At 35.2% G+C, this 16,604-nt stretch overlaps 2 non-coding genes across 2 annotated transcripts; both read right to left on the bottom strand.

The window, feature by feature from the left end:
- Nucleotides 1–1,699: 1,699 nt before the first annotated feature.
- TRNAM-CAU (transfer RNA methionine (anticodon CAU)) lies at nt 1,700–1,771 on the bottom strand. Its single transcript has one exon. It is a non-coding gene; the product is annotated as a tRNA-Met (tRNA).
- Nucleotides 1,772–11,685: 9,914 nt separating this feature from the next.
- TRNAN-GUU (transfer RNA asparagine (anticodon GUU)) lies at nt 11,686–11,759 on the bottom strand. Its single transcript has one exon. It is a non-coding gene; the product is annotated as a tRNA-Asn (tRNA).
- Between the last annotated feature and the right edge of the window lie 4,845 nt (nt 11,760–16,604).

Here is a 16,604-nt window from a genome sequence, read left to right as displayed (position 1 = left end):
TTTGCACGGCACATTTGCGTTTGTGGTCGAAAGTGATGCTTTAAATTAAAAAGAAAATAACCGGCAATCTATTACTAAGCTAAAAATTGATACACTTCTGTCCGCCTGACTGCGGACGACGGAAGTCCAGCGGCAATACAGGCGTGGATGCTGTGAGACCGCTGTTGCTTGTCTTGCCCAAAGGGCTGTCAGTGGCCAGTAGGCCACAACTAAGAGTATGTGTAGCAAAGGTTGTTTATATATTTACTGTATGTTTACATACTTACATATGCATATGTTTGTATGTGTGTTTGCTTTATTTGACTGCTCGCCAGTCATTTGCCTGTAATGAAGGTCCGTGGTGGATGCAGCAACGTGCGCCAAGCTGGTCAGGCAAATAATGGCAACACATTTGTAAGTGTCTGCGGAAAGTTGTTGTTGTTATTTTTTCACTCTCGCCACGAGCGGAAGCAAATTTTTTCGGTTATACATATGTAAATTCTTTTTTTGCCTTGCTTTTCCGTTGCATATTGTGTAGTGGAGTTCGTTTGGCGTTTGCCAATGCTGCTATAGCAAAGGCGGCGCTTGCCTACATATGTATGTACATATAAACAACGGTTATACGTGCTTTATAGCTTGGCGTTGCATGCCACACCGCAACACTGCGGCCACATGATGATGGAAATCAGCGTCAACTACGTCGCTACTCCACCTACAGTGCGGCATATCAGCATATTATCTTCATTAAGCCAGCGGATGGGAGTGGCGTGCTACAAAAGCGACAACAACAATTTTTTTTTTATATAAAAGCGCGCAGCTTGCCAGTCGCGTTTAACCCACAGCGCCGGCTTGGTCAATAAGTCACTCTCCGTTTTACGTTGGATGCTGTGCTAAGTTGCACAGGCAACAACAACATTCCACCTATTTGCAAAGAAACAATAGCGAGACTGTATAGGTATTTTACATGCAACGCTCATTACCACAAATGACCAGCTCCCCCCTCCGACCAACCATTTATTTCCCGTCCGCATATCTGCTAAACTGACGCTTCTCATTCACTTTCATTGACTTCTTCACCTTAATCCTGCAGGCTAGCTTGATTAAATAACCTTAATCTACTGCGCGAATCGACGCTTTTATACGCTGCCATGGTGTTTTTGCTCCCCCGCTATTATTTTGCAGATTTATCATTTTTTCATGAGTTTCGATGGCGCATGGTCCTCCTGGATGCGGCTGGCGGTAAAAATAAATAATGACAGCTCATCATGTGCTCATGCATGACAGTCAATAATTACGCGAGCCACCGCATACACAGACATATGCATGGCTGTACAGTAGATTCACTGTTGTTACGTTGACGCAGCCCAGTGGTGTAACACAAAACCCCGCCCGGCCTCACTTTTGTTCGGCATAATGACGTGTAATAAAGCTGCTGCTGCTGAGCGGCTATTTAAAGTACTACTGCGGGTCGTCAGGTTTGTGAGCCGCCTTAAACTGTTAAATTTGCGCTGGTAACATTGCGAAGTGTGTTTGTGATATTTTGTGTCGCAATATGTAATATAGTTAGAGTCAGAACTTTTTTAAGTATAGTAGATCCCAGATATGCACTATCCTAGTACAGTTTTAGCTTTATTATATATGCAAATATTTCATATATATATGATACATATGTATGTGGTTTGAAATGTTAAAATTAAAAAACATTGTGACAAGTCTAGTATAGCAGAGCAAGGTTTCGATCCTCGGACCTCTGGGTTATGGGCCCAGCACGCTTCCACTGCGCCACTCTGCTTACAAAAACATATATTTCCAACTTTTAGCGTGCTAATGATTATCTTAGCTAAGTATCAATGATTTTGAAGATATGTAAATTCTGAAGTTGTATTTAAGAATCGTATATTTTCCCAAAAAATTTTACCGCATATTAAAATTATATGCCTATATATAGAAAAATAGTTTACGTGTTTGATTTAGATATATTTTTCGACAATTTATCTTAATTATTGGCCTCACTACAGGTTATGATATAACTTTGTCAAAGAATTTTGTACCCTTTACGTGTAGTCATAAGAAAAATTATTGAATATAAAAATAGTTCAGCAGCTTAGTTTAATAATGGGCTTGGAGCGGTTTTCATTTTCTTTTTGCACAAAGATATGCTATTATATAAAAACCTGTTGCACTATTATATAAAATATTTCTTAATATCAAAATACTTGCAAGATTCTCTCCTTTGAAGAAGCGCTACTAATATGTGCAAAGTATGTTCAATATGCAAAGGCATACCTTTGAGCGTCACAAGCCTCAAGGTTTGTAAATCTACATATAACTTCCTCGACCTTTTGTTTCTCAATTTTTTCTATGTAAAAAGAACACAACGAATTTGCCGTTATTTCTTTTAAGAATTTTCTGCTTTTATGGCAAACATGGTTTTTTCTTTCCACTCACTACTCTATTACCATTTCCTTGCTTGGCCTTTTCATAACATAGTTGGCTAAAATATTTAATATCAATTTATTGAGGCCACAAAATGTTTGGAGTGCGAGGCAAAAATATTTCCTTTTAACAAAATAGTGAGTGTGTGTGGGTCTAGCTGTTATACCGCACGTTTACCATTATTATTGACCTACCCACTCGTCTTTACTTGCCTACAGCTTAATCTAACGTTACTCACTTTTTATTTTATTTCAGGGTAAATAGCAATATATATTTTTAGACCGCACTAAATTTTTAATATTATTGAAATATTTCCTTCGATTTGTTTGCTAGTAGTGAGGCAATGAAGCGGCAGTAGTTTAGCAGGAAAAAACAAAATAAAAATTTTAGGCTTTCGAAAATTCCGTCAGTCAGCTTCACGTAAAAAGGGCATTTGGTGTTTTTGGTCTATTTATAAAGGGCGATGAGGGTGCTTTTTATGGCATACCAAAGTAATTGATTTCGATAGTTTAGCTATGTTTGTACTATTTCGAGTGTTTTTTCATTTAGACCTCAGAAAATTTTTTCTTACACTCGCTTCAACAAATTTTTATTTGAGGTTGCTTAGCTCTTGTGGCTTAAAGTTGAAAGGTGGCTATTTTTCAGTTTTTTTAATCAACTATTACTAAATGCATATTGAGCTGGGAGCTTATGACTGTAGGTAATGGGAATGTTGTGAGTGAAATATTTTTACAAAAAGGTTGACAGTTTGCTGATGTCGCTTTAATAATAATAATAATAATTAATAATAAATTTAATAATAATAAATTGCAAAAATTTTGTTTTGTTTTAATATATAAAAAAATATATAATCGAAATAGTATTTGATTTTTTCAAGGTGTAATTTCTAGTATAGGAAAAATCTCAAATGACGTTTGGTGAGGTCAATGACCCCTTTGTTAACATTCAGCTAGGTCAGCAACCACAGCTTAGGTCAATTACCTTTGGTGAGGTTAATGACCTTTTTGTTTACATTTAGCCTTGTCAACAACCATACCTTAGGTCAATCGCCTTTGGTGGGGTCAATGACCCTTTGACAATACAACCATTCTTACTTTTTTAAATTGAGTTCAAGGCGTAGTCGTAAACTCCTTTAAAAAAATTTGTTAGTTTCACTAACATATTTCTGCAAAAAGACAGTAAACTAGGGATCCATCATTGTAACTGTTAAATAGTAAAAAAAATATTGATTTTCTAAAAAGTACACACTAGGTTGAACTTACCTCAACTCGCTACAAAATATTTTTATACCCGGAACAGGGTATATTAAGTTTGCCAAAAGAAGGCGTCGAAGATCCTATAATATATATATATATATATATATATAAATGATCAGCATGACCAGCTGAGTCGATTTAGCCATGTCTGTCTGTTGTACGCGACGGGATATACGCGAAATAGTCCCTCAGTTTTTGAGATATCGAACTGAACACGTCTTTTTCTCCCAAAGAAGCTGCTCATTTTGTCAAACTGAATGATCCGAATCAAGTGCTTGTAAGGAAAGCTTTTTTATTTGACGAGATATCTTCACGAAATTTGACATCCGTTATTGTCCAAGCCAACGATGAAACATCCGAAGAAATTGTTCAGATTGCGTCACTATAGCATATAGCTTCCATACAAACTGACCGAGCAAGGTTCTTGTAAGCAATCTATTGTATTTTTGAAGGGTGTTATAGCTTCGGTGCAACCGAAGTGAATCTTTTTTCTTGTTTTTTTTTATTTTTTGGCCTGCGCTTAGGTACTTGAAATTCTAGCGGCCCTCTAAGTGTATTTTATATAATAATATAAAATAGTAGTGTTTCGCCGCGGGATTCACTTCTTTACCAATTTTCCGCTTGTTCACAAACGATTTTCGGTTTTATGACCATTGACTATTGACTTTGTTCAATATTTTTAGGCGCCTTAGCGCCACATGCAGCCAGTTAATGTGTGACCAACAACCAGTTTTTCGCACAGTCAGCAAAGTATTTTTGCCCATTTAATTTGAACAGCCCTCGCATTTATCTTAAAAACTGGGTAATTGCGTTTAGATTTATGTGAACTCCTCGTGTCTTCCACTACGGCGCGCAATCTGCTTCTCCAAACCACGCCATTTTATGTTCTCTACTTTTACGATTATTTGCAATTTTCGGCCATTTCTGTTTGTTTGTGATTTTTTTTTTTTGCTGAAGTTGCTTGCTGGTAGAAATGGATATTGATGACCTAATGCGTTTGCAACCCATCCTTCTATAGCACCTTGATTATACTGGTGCTTCGTTTGGTTGCCTATTGGGGCATTTGTTGTTTTTTGGAATTTACTGCGGTTTGATTATTGCGAAATTTATGTGCAATTTTGGGTGCAAATTTTTAATAGCAATAAAAATACCCACTTATTGATGAGCACATTAAGATAAAATGTGAAGCTGTTTGCATGTTGGAGAGTATTACGTAATCTATTACTAGTGCTTTCTACTTTCGCAAGATACGTCTCAATCATTTGTAGAAACTTTATCTTCAATTATTTTTAATGACACTTTGGCCTCGATGATATAAGACCCAAAATTCTAAAACTATATAAGAATACATATAATAATGTAAAAATGAATATTCATATTCCGACCCTTGGCAAAGCATTTAAATAATGTTCCTGACAAAAAATTTAGGACAACAGGAGCAAAAAACTTTAAAAAGATGTTTAATGCCAGAGAAAACATATGATTGATTCCTTTTTTTTATTTTTTTAATCACAATCACAAACACGTAAGTTTATTCCGCGTAATATGCAATAATATTGACAAATAACTCCTTGCATTGCAATTCTGAGTGCATTTTTTGCAAGTCCCTGCTACATTTGCGCACGAAATGGAAGAAGGAACTACTAAATGCGATTGCATGTTGCAAAAAATATGTCTGCGTGCTTCCATTATGTGCGAGTTGCAAGTGGCATGAAAAATTGTACAAGAGTTTATGACGGAAATGCGCTATGTTGCATATGAAATTCATACGGTATAATAAATGTAATTCGACTTGAAAAGAAAAACACAACATATATATGTATATACATGTACATATGTATATACTTTTTTTATATTAAAAATTGCGAAATATAAAATATGAGCAGAATAAAAGCGGTGGCAAAAAAATATGTTATTTTTATAAGTCTTGGTTGCAAGGTCAGAGCGCAGGCAGTTTGCCTTGAACATGCTGAGCCCAAGACGTTGTGACTGTAGTTAATATGACAGTCATATGCTGGAGTAGAAAAACTTTTCAAATGTCAAAATTGTCAGTTTTTCTACAAGGTGGCATGGCAGCTACTTGTTACAGTATGTGTTGCGAGAAAATTGCAATACTTATATGCAAATGTTGCCAGTTGTTATACAAATGTGACATGTTGCATGATAAACATGTTGATTACAAAAAAAAAGAGCGGTAGCAGAAACTTTAATGTTACAAGTATAAAAATATTTCATAGGAAATTTTTGCTCTTTTTAATTATGACTTGCTAAAATATCGTTGCTTAAGTTTGGAAAAAAAATAATGATATTAATAATTTGAGTTCTAGTGCACAAAATCTTTAATATTTAACGCGTTTGCTGTACCTGCATGGCATTTTGTAATATACTCTGGAACTTTTGGCATACCCGACCGTTTATTGTTTTAATAATTTGTATATTAGGGTGGGTCCAAAAAACGCTTGGCACTATGAAAAATTGATTGATAGACTCGTCTAAGAAAGACGCTCCAAGTATTAGCTCTTAATTGTAAAGGGAAGATTGTTCGCCTAACGGTTTTCTAGTTTTGCTTATTATGAGATAGACAAGTTCATATCTTGCTTCCAACTACTTGAAAACATATTTCGTTTGGTGGATTTTTTATGAAATTAAATATGCTACAAAATGGTTTCATATTTTTTTTCATAAACTTAAAAGTTTAAAAGATATTAACGTTTGAAATTCGACTATTTTATGGCGAATTGGTTTTTTTTTTAATTTGATAATCTTATTGGAAATTTTTTGCTCTACAAAACTAGTCTGTATACTTCTTCGTTTAAGTTAAGCGTTTAGTAGATATTCAGCGTCAAACATAAATGCTATTCAAAGGGAAACACAACTCAAACAACAAAAAAAGAGAAAAAAGAAATAATTTGCACTTATCTTCTCGAAGCTTCAGGCACTCTAAGCATGTTTTCTGATCTATCTGTAATTCACAAAACTTCTTTAACACTCTGCAACTTTTACAACCCCAACTACACAGAGTTTCTGTTATCCTGCTTATCATTTCCCTCACTTTGCAATCTTTCACTGTCGCCCACAAAAATTATTATTTTATATTTGTCCAATGCAATTGCTATTTGTTGCATAAATAAATGACATGGAATTGTTTTGGTTGTAGCATTTTAATTGAAAAAGTTTCTTCGTCACTTCACTTAACTTCGCTTGCTTTCTCTCTCTTCATTTTAATTGAATTTTTCGGTTTCGTGATTGGTTGTGCAAATTTTCATGTAGCAATTTGCTTGTTTACTATTATTTTCGCTGCTGCTGTTGTTATTTTACTGTCCAATATTTTCGAAAACTATCGAAAGACAAAATATTTTGCATATCTTTGTATAATTGCTAGATATACTCATTATTACCTACGATAAATGTGAAAATTACGATTTTCATTTGGTGTGTTAAAGTTTTTTGGATGACTGCCAGCAATGCCGTTATGCTGTTTTTGTTATACTGTTGGTAAAATACTCTTGAGAGAGGCTTTAACATAGCAATTTCGCTTTTCTTTCACTTGGTTCAGTTCACAGATAGTTTTCAAGCTGTTGTGATGCTCTCATTTCAATAAATATAAATCATGTTTTTTTTGTAAACGAAAACTAGCTTGTCCCCAGACATAACTGCAATACATACAGTCAACTTCGCTAATGACATATAACGGTAAATCCTTCAATACGCAGCGACAACAATAAATTGTCCACTTAAAAGTGAATAATTGCGGTAAAGATTTCCGAAATCGCAAAGTTAAATTGCCCATATGGCAAGTCATAAAAATCAACATGAGCAAACCGCTATTCAAAAATTAACCACAAACATACGGCAGAGCAGAGTTGCAACGACGAGTTGAAGGTAAAGTCAAAGATCGCTTTGGATGTGGCTATGCACAAATGAAGAGTAAAGCATGAGGCACAAAGCAGCAAGGCAAAGAGGAGCATTCATATTCATATCTGGCGGCAAAAGTTAAACGACTGACACTGCTAAAGGCTGTAAGGATCAAAGAGGAGCCAATGCCCCGGCATAGGCTTGGCATATCAGCACAGAGGCAGAAAAGTTGGCAGACGGATAAATAGGCGTCATTTTCGTGTGTTTATATAAATGTAGGTGTAGAAATTATTATTTTTGGGTTCGTATATGACTCATAAATAAATGTTGGAAAACTGAGCTTTTCAGGCGTTTGGGTATATACATATATATTTAAAGAGAGTGAGGGCAGAGATTCAACATATGCTTTTTTGTTGATTTTATGAATTAGTAGTTTGTGATTTTGAGTTTATTGTTGTAGATAAAAGCATAAATTTCGAATAAAGAGCAAATAGCTGCAACAGAAATTCTCACAAAGGATATTTAGCAAAAAAAAAAAAATGTTATGAATAAAGAGGCATCAGCTAAGAGAAAATCTACAGCAATATCTACCACTGAATGTTCTCAATAAAATAAAAAAGTGCTTCAGTTTCACTTTTGCAATTTTATTTTAATGTACTTTAATACAAATTGTTATATATATCTGACTTGACACCCCAACTGCTTTACGTCAATTACACAATAATGTTACTAATAATCTTGACAGCGTAAAAATGACACACATTACTTATTCGCCCCTACTTTCAAAAAAAAAAATACGTATGTTAACCACACGCTTTCTCTCTGCTGCTTCAGCTGCTTCCTGTCGCAACACATTTTGCCGTACTGCTATGTCACTTATTATACAATAGATACATTCCAGCGTTCGAACTTTTGCTCATAATATGTGCCATAATCAGCACAAGTACTTACATACATATATATCTATACACATATTTATATACTGGATACTGTCACCGATTTCTTTTGTTTCAATCCCAATGCTATTTTGCGCAATTCTCTTTTATTTTCATCGTTGCTACAACTTTATGCATTACTTCCTCAATTTCGCGCGCCCTCATTAAGTGCTCGACCGCAAAAGTTTTCCTGCCTACTTGGCTATTTTCTTCTTCATTGCTTGCAGTCTTTTTTATATTTTCGCTTTCGTTACGCATTTCTACAACTTTCAGCAAGCCCATATGCCTCATGCTTCGCATCCATTCTTGTGATTTTTTCAGATTCCCAAAACTTGATTATGTTAACAGAAATGACCAAATATTATTGGAAATATTCGCCAGCATAATGTTATGGCTCTCCCGGTTATTCCCTTTTCGCTGCATTAGTTATCTGTAATGTCTTCACTGAAGCCCTTTGTGTTACAACTTTGCTCATTTAAATCGGTTGGTTTCATCATACGCCCTTTTGGCGTAATATACTTTTATTCGTGCATTAATAAATACAACTACCCGGAAGTTGTGTTATAATTTGGCACATCACTGTCACTTGCACTGATTTTGGAGAGATACACATACTTACGTACAAATTGTTTGGTGTAGAGTTGTTGAAAGCGTAGTCTACATAAGGACAAAGAAGCCTCAGCAAAGATAGGAAATGCTGGAACGCACGAACAATTTAATTGCTTGATATGTATACTAGTATGACTGATTTTTCTTTCTGAACTGTTGGGCTTTTATGCGCACTTTTTTCGGAGCGTTCTCGTACCTACCTATTTAGGTCATATTTACTCTATATCTAGTATAGTACTAGTCAGTGTGATATGCAATCAATATGCTAAAACCTTGTCAAATTTTTTTCTATAAAACTAAGTGAACATTTCGGTTCACATAGTTGGCACTATCTGATGATGTTTGGACTCTGCAATGATCTGTAAAGCCTTCATAAACTTTAGACTAGTGCAGAGGCTTTTGAAAATTATAAAAACGAAAGAAACTCATAGTAGATGGCAACTCATCGAAAACGCAAGATAAAATAGGAACGATTAAAGGAAACATAATTTACATATTTATAAATAAGGGGAGGTGCTTGGTTGAAATTTTAAGAGTTAAAAACGGTTTATCTCGTTTTCCGGCAAAGCTACAAGTACAATAGAAAAACGTTATATGGCAATGTTGTAGGTAATGAAAGAATCTACAACTTTTGTATGCAGAATTTTTTCATATAACCTCAAAATTTATGTGAAAAGTTCGAATAACCAAGTTTTGAGTTTTTTTTTTCTTTCACGAAATTTGATGTAAACATTCTTATTTATGTGCTAAATCCACTGTAATTTTAAAACTTTTTTTTTGTAAAATGATTTCTGCAGTGGTTTACTCGTATCATCGGTTTATCGTAAGTTCTACTGCACTCTTTGGTATTTTGTAGCTGCCATGATAAGAATCTTACCTACTTCCTTAAAAAATGTGCTGTATGTAATTGTAATACATCATGTGTCGTGTTGTAGCATTTATTAAATTTTCTTACAATAACTATCCTCCTCTCACGAACTTCTTGCCTAATCGTTACTATCAGTGCCGTGCATCGCAGCAGTTGCAAAATTTCATTATTGACAAAATGTTACAAAATTTGCCTTGTATCAAGCAAAAGTGAAAACTTTTTCCTTAACGCAGTTTCCAAGATTTTGAGAAAGTGAAACGCATACAAAAATGGTTAAGCAAATTTGTGCTTCATAATGTCTAGGAAAAAGTTTTACGCTCTACTAGTTTGCTTAAGTTTGCACGCTTTGTACTTGCGAAAAAAAAAACAGCTTGCGAGGACACTCATTACTGCTTATCGCCCAAAAATTTTGTTGCTGATTGGTGTTGCTTTTTTGTGCTTTGCAACGTTGCTTCTTGAAGTTTTCTGCTTGTATTACTTTTTACGCCTCAAAATATGCTAACAACTTTTTGGGTTTTCGCTTTCCAACATTTCACCAGAAACGGCTAACATGAGAATGATTGGGTAGCTGTAGTTAGTTTAGTTTAACTCATTCCAGTCATGGCTCACACTTAGCCAACCTTTAGCTGTCGGTTGAACAACAGCAAGTTCAGTCTTGTGTTTGCTCCGCTCTAATGATGCCATAATTAAGCTGTAATATTTTTTGTTTGATTGATTTTTGTTCCGGAACATACTTTTACTTCTGAACTTATTCGCTGTGCTATATTTTTTTCGTTGTACCTTGTTTGTGCAGATGTTCGTTAGTATTCTTGATTTTTTCTAATTCGTTAGATATTTTATTAAACGTTTTTTGTTGGAGTTGTTTGCTAATAGGTCAAAGTTATTTAATAATTGCAATTTCGATTATTATCCATTTATTGGTACATATGTTTGTACTTGGGAACACTTTGTTGATTTACGCCTTAATTACTTCTTTTTGTTACTTAATTATTGTCTATGTTTACAAAAGTACCGTTAAGCACAACTTTAACTTTCACTCTTTGTTTATTTTATTGTTTTGCTAATTGCATGAGATGTTTGATTTTGTTAATGAATTTATGGCTCATTAATGCTTATGTCAACAAATGCTTATTGGTGAAGGAAAGTGGTTTATAGCTGAAAGATTTTTTCTGGAGCAGTGGAGCTCTTCGAAAAATGAGTTGTTAGAAAATGTTAACTTAAGTTCTGTGTCTCGAAACTTGCATTGAATATATTTTCAGCTTTCATATTGATGGAGTACACAATTATATTTAAGGACTCTCGTCGTTGTATTCGAGTTAAACTCTTCACATTTATATAAAAATTACCGAATTTGACAGTTTTTTACTCAAAATTTATTTTAACGCTTAAGGAAATTATGTTGTCGTTTAAGACTTTCTTTAAAACTCCAATAATGACTATAAAAATTATTTTTAAGTTGATAACTTTTATTTGGCCCGAAAGAGGACTCTCCACAGCTTCTAGAAAACTTATCAAAATTTTGTACGCCTCTAGATGTTAAAAAAAAGTTTTTTTGTTCCCAAAATTTTTTTTTTTATAATCTACAAATTTCACCCCCAGGCTAAGCAAATATATATATATATATTAATTAATTATATGACTGGGCTTTATTTTAAAATATAGCTCTAGACTGTCTGTCGGCGGTATGTAACCAAAATATATTTAAGTAAATTTAAAAAAGAAATAAATTTAATTAAAAAAAGTCATTCGCCCCCGGGTGGGCTCGAACCACCAACCTTTCGGTTAACAGCCGAACGCGCTAGCCAATTGCGCCACGGAGGCGATGCGACTTATTTGGTTGAAGTAGCCAATTTCAAAATGCTGTTAAGAGCAGAAAAATTAAAATCAGCATAAATTTAGACTTCATAAATAATTGATTAATTAAGAATATTTTTGAAACAAATTAATTTTGGTATTATAAAAAAATGTAAACCATTTTTGGCTTTAATATGGACTAAGCAGCCCTGGAGACGATCAAATAATTCCATCCACGCTTTAAGTGCATTGGCGTCGTCGGCATTTGTCGGCTCTGCATGATGATTATGAAACATTTTTGATATTTGAATTTCCTTAGGCTTGGCAATGCTTGACGTAAGTATTTGATCGTCGCCAAACGCCTGAAAAGAATAGGAATACTGTTTTGTGAAGCATTATTGAGTTAGTTTCTATTTACTAACGTAATACTAGTTATAGATCAGAGAAATTTAGGAATAAGAAACAGCTGTTTGTAATATTTGTTTTCGAAAATATACGAGTAACTCGGTTAGTAGTTTGGAGAAGCAATAATTTGTTTGATGACATATTTTAAAAACTTCAATCAGTCTGGCTTAAAGCAAAATATGTGTATAAGTAGCTCGCAGTTTGACAGGAACCACAATGAAATGTAAAAGGTGACATAGGTTACTTCTCAATACTCAAGACGAAAAAATCGAAACAGTGCATTGGGTTACACACGTGTAAGCTCCACAGAATGTAATCAACATGGTATTCACGCTGATCCAGAGCTGGTAGTCTATATAAATAGCTTTTACATCGAAATGTCTGCTGCTTTTCTTTCCTTTTATTTTGATGCACTTTTGTAAAAAGTTTGTAGCGTATGCTACTTCTCTCCACATGCCTAAGTTTCCACACATCGATTCCAATCGAATAACCTTTAGACTTTCGTCATTTTACTCACAACAATTTGAAAAACTTTCGCAAAGAACCTTCCAACCCTTAAAATCAACTTGCAAACATAACTTTTACAAATTACTTGAAGATACCGTTACAACATTTAAGTAAATAGAATAAAACCGAATAAAATTGCCATCCTTGTCTCCGTAAACTGTCAACCGTATTTCACAAGCAAATCAAAAAAATTAAAAATCATTTAGTCCACACACATTGCGCATCTGTTGGCATAGCAAAATGTAATTTAATTTACAATTTTCATTCATTGTGAAAATCCAAAGACTTATGCTATGCAAAGCACACATCCCCACACTTACCTACACAGGCTTATGCTGTAGAAGCAGGAGCCTTCGATTAGATATGTAAATGCATATAATTCAGCAAATTTCTGCTAAGCCAAGGCTATGCTGTAGCATAGCAGCAGTTTGACCAGCCGTCTTAGCGCCATTGTCCATTTGGTACGCATAAGTTTTAAACAAGGATTTAGAGTTTATCCTTTTGTTGTATTTGGCTGTCAGCAGGATGCCAAACAATGGCAAGGCAAGCAGCATGACATGCGCCGAGCACTCCGCACGCCTTTCTAATTTGCATGTATTCGCCTTCCTACATGCTGTTTATGACAACAACAACAACAACAACAATACGAAAACTACAGCTAGGAGTGTGAGCATATCTTGTCTGTCTGACGATTACGACAATGTTTTGCCAAGATTTTCCAAACATGCATAATTTATTTATAGTTAAGAAAATACGAGGCAAGCCGGGCAAGTGAACCTGTGGCAGAGATGTATGAAAGCCAGTGTTGTTGTTGGTTAGAATTTGAGAAATGCCGTAGGAAAGGTAAGGTGCGGCTCAAGAAAATTTTGAGTGACAACTTTTAATACGCTGCTGATTTGTGCTACAATTGTGAACGACACACACAGACACAAACAAATTTCGTTGTTGGCAAACTCGTCATCATCTACTTAGGCGTCTCTTACATTTTAAATAACCCAATAGCAACAACAATAGTAAGTTATTTTCATGCATTTATAATAACAATAATAACGCAAGTGTATGAAGAGTTCTGTTGCAAAAAGGCACTGAAGGCTATGCGTGTCCTAAGTAAGCAAGTGCCGGCCAACTCATCCTCCACAACGAACCTTTACGCTATGAGGCGCTTGTTTCAAGAAAATTCTAAGATAACAGTCATGTTTTCGTTGCGTAGGGTATTTTTTTTATTTGATTGTTTTCCACTTTGCATAACTTTCACTCATTTACTGGGTTGATCCGGTCAGTTTTGTTTGTGTTTGTTTATTATTTCTTGCGTAACTTTTTCGTTTTAATCAAATTTGCATATTTCACTGCTGCACTTATGCTCGGTTACATTTTATTGTTTTTCTATTTGCTATGTATTTGTTATTGTTGTGGGATAGTGTTGTTCTTTCTCAAACTACAAGCTTCTGCATATATTTTTGTTGTTTTTGTTTTTGCAAGTATTGTTGCTTTTGTCTTAACTTCATTTAGCTAGCTAGCAATTTAGTAGCTGGCATTGTTTTGCCGTTACTTCCATTTGCCTTGTCACTCGGCACCACTCCTCGCACTCCCACAAATACCTATTGCCTTGGCTTGTCATGGTGATCCCTTATCATTGCAGGATTAAGTCACAGCAGCAGTAGCAAATTCCGTTATCACATTGTCAGTTGTGCGTAAATGTCTTAAAAAGTCCAAAGTCTTAAAACAATCAAATGTATTTATATGGGAATTTGTTAATTTGAAACCCATATCAGTATTAATTAACATGAGGAAAAGGAATTTCAGAGTGTGAGAGGTGGGTGTGTGCTCGGGTGTGCGACTTGTTCTTGGAATGTCATGAAAATAGCAGTAAATTATTAAAAAAAATTTTTAATTACATTAGAATTTGGATGAACAGATTGATTTGACCTTCAAAACCTTTCAAATTAAAAGCGAACAGCCGATATATATGTATGAGTAGATCACAAAAGGCTACTGTAGTAATATTTTATGCAATTACGACCGCATTCATTATAAAACTCACTCGGTAACTTTATACAATAAGCTGAAGTGAAGTGGCGATTATAGAATAAACTTTCTCTGAGATGATCCAGAAGCATATTTCACGTCGCTGATATACTTGTACAATTACGAAAGCTGCTCGTTAGCAGAACAAGTTTAGGAAATCGGCTAAGACATATTGGTTCAGGATTAGGTTGACCGAACGGAAATAGGACGATATAAATCAAAATGATTGAAAACCAAAAAATTAAGCAGAAAAAAGAATAACTCTACATAGTAAGGAGCTATCGAACCTCTACAGTACCATAGGGAAGCATAAAATGAGAAGTAAAAGCCGGTTGTATAGGTTATCCACTGACACTCTGATCTTTTCATTTAGAGAGAAAGCTAATAGAGAGTTTCCACTGTTGATCAAAAAACCTCCTGCTATAAAAGCGCTATTTTGCTAGAATTTAAAACGGAAAGAAAAATGGAAGTACATTACTTTTTGGTTAAAATATTAAGACCTATTTCCACCAGCGTGTTTTAAAAGGAGAGAGATGACTATTTATATTTTGTGGCAGTTTATTAAATACTGGTTTTGATAAACGGCTTCTCAAACCTACTTTCAGCTCAAACTCTACTTAATTTAATGAAAAGAAAACAAAATTTAGTTTAAGAAGCTAAAATTATTCTGTTTAAAAAGTAAATTAAGTTTGCTTCTCACTCTCAAACTCCTATTACAAAAACCCAATATCGTCCCGTTGGCTCGTTTGTGGGCGCTAAGTCACCTGTTTACACTCACGTACTTACGTAAGTCTCACACTTGCTCGATTGCGTATTTTCGGCTGGACTTATGCAGCAAACGTGCTTACCGAAAATACCAAATGCAATGCTGTAGTCGTTATCCTGCAAGTGGTGCGCTTTAGCTATGCCAGTAACTGTCATTACTGTGCATTCGTGCCCCCAACTCGGCTGTCTCGTTTGCTGCAATAATTTTTACTTTGACTTTGTACGGTTTTGGCTCGCCAACGTTTCGTTTATTTATTTTTATGCCGTTACGTGTTATGCGCAGTGCAATGGCAATGCTGTTGCTGACTGCCGTTTGTCTTTGGCCACAGCCTGTTGTCTGCTGCTCACCAACAACAAACAGCGATTGCTGTTGCGCCTGCACGTGTGCTATGCAATGCGCTGCATATACGTAGGAGCGACGCTGCGAAATTTATTAACGCCACGCCTCTTTGCAAGTCACGCACACACACACACATACATGCTGGTGAATATACGTTGGCAGAGTGCACACTTTATTCACTTATGGTTTGTTAAGCATTGGCTGGCACTTTTTTTAAAATTCTTCTACTGCCCGCTCTTCTGCCTTCTGCCGAAGCTGTGGCACTCGACGAAACGTGCGTTGAGCTTTTCTCTTCACTCTTTTTTCTGCAATATCTTTCATTTTCGCTACTTCTTGTACTCCTCCTCAGCCATTTCGACGCTGGTAGCACTTTGTAATTTCTTAGTTATGTGTTTTTTTCTGAGCAACTCTCGCAATTTGGCGAAGAGTCTCTTTATTTTTCAGCTGTTATATAGATTCATTTTTATTTTTTGCTACTTTTTAAAGCTTCTTTCAATTTTTTTTCTACTTCTTACGCTGATAGAATTTAATTTTATGATCCTCAAGTGTTTTCGTTCACATTGCTTTGCTGTGGTAGTGAGTCGGCTGTTTTTGATGATAGCATTTGTATCTCTCCATCGTTTTCGAAATTCTCCGCACGTCCTCTTAGCTTTTGCCATTGCACATTTATTTTAGCACGCTGCACTTGTGCTTTCATGGCTTTGCGATTTTTACGGTTCAGCTGATATTTAAGATTTTCACAGAAATAATCACCGAGAAATATGCGCCTGATTCAATAATGAAAAGGTCTGAAAAATTTTCAGCGTCGCATATCTACGAAATTCTACTTA

This window comes from Bactrocera oleae, chromosome 4 (assembly GCF_042242935.1).
Source record: "Bactrocera oleae isolate idBacOlea1 chromosome 4, idBacOlea1, whole genome shotgun sequence".
NCBI lineage: Eukaryota > Metazoa > Arthropoda > Insecta > Diptera > Tephritidae > Bactrocera > Bactrocera oleae.
The sequence above is the reverse complement of the archived record's forward strand: the minus strand, read 5'-3'. Positions and strand labels throughout refer to the sequence as shown.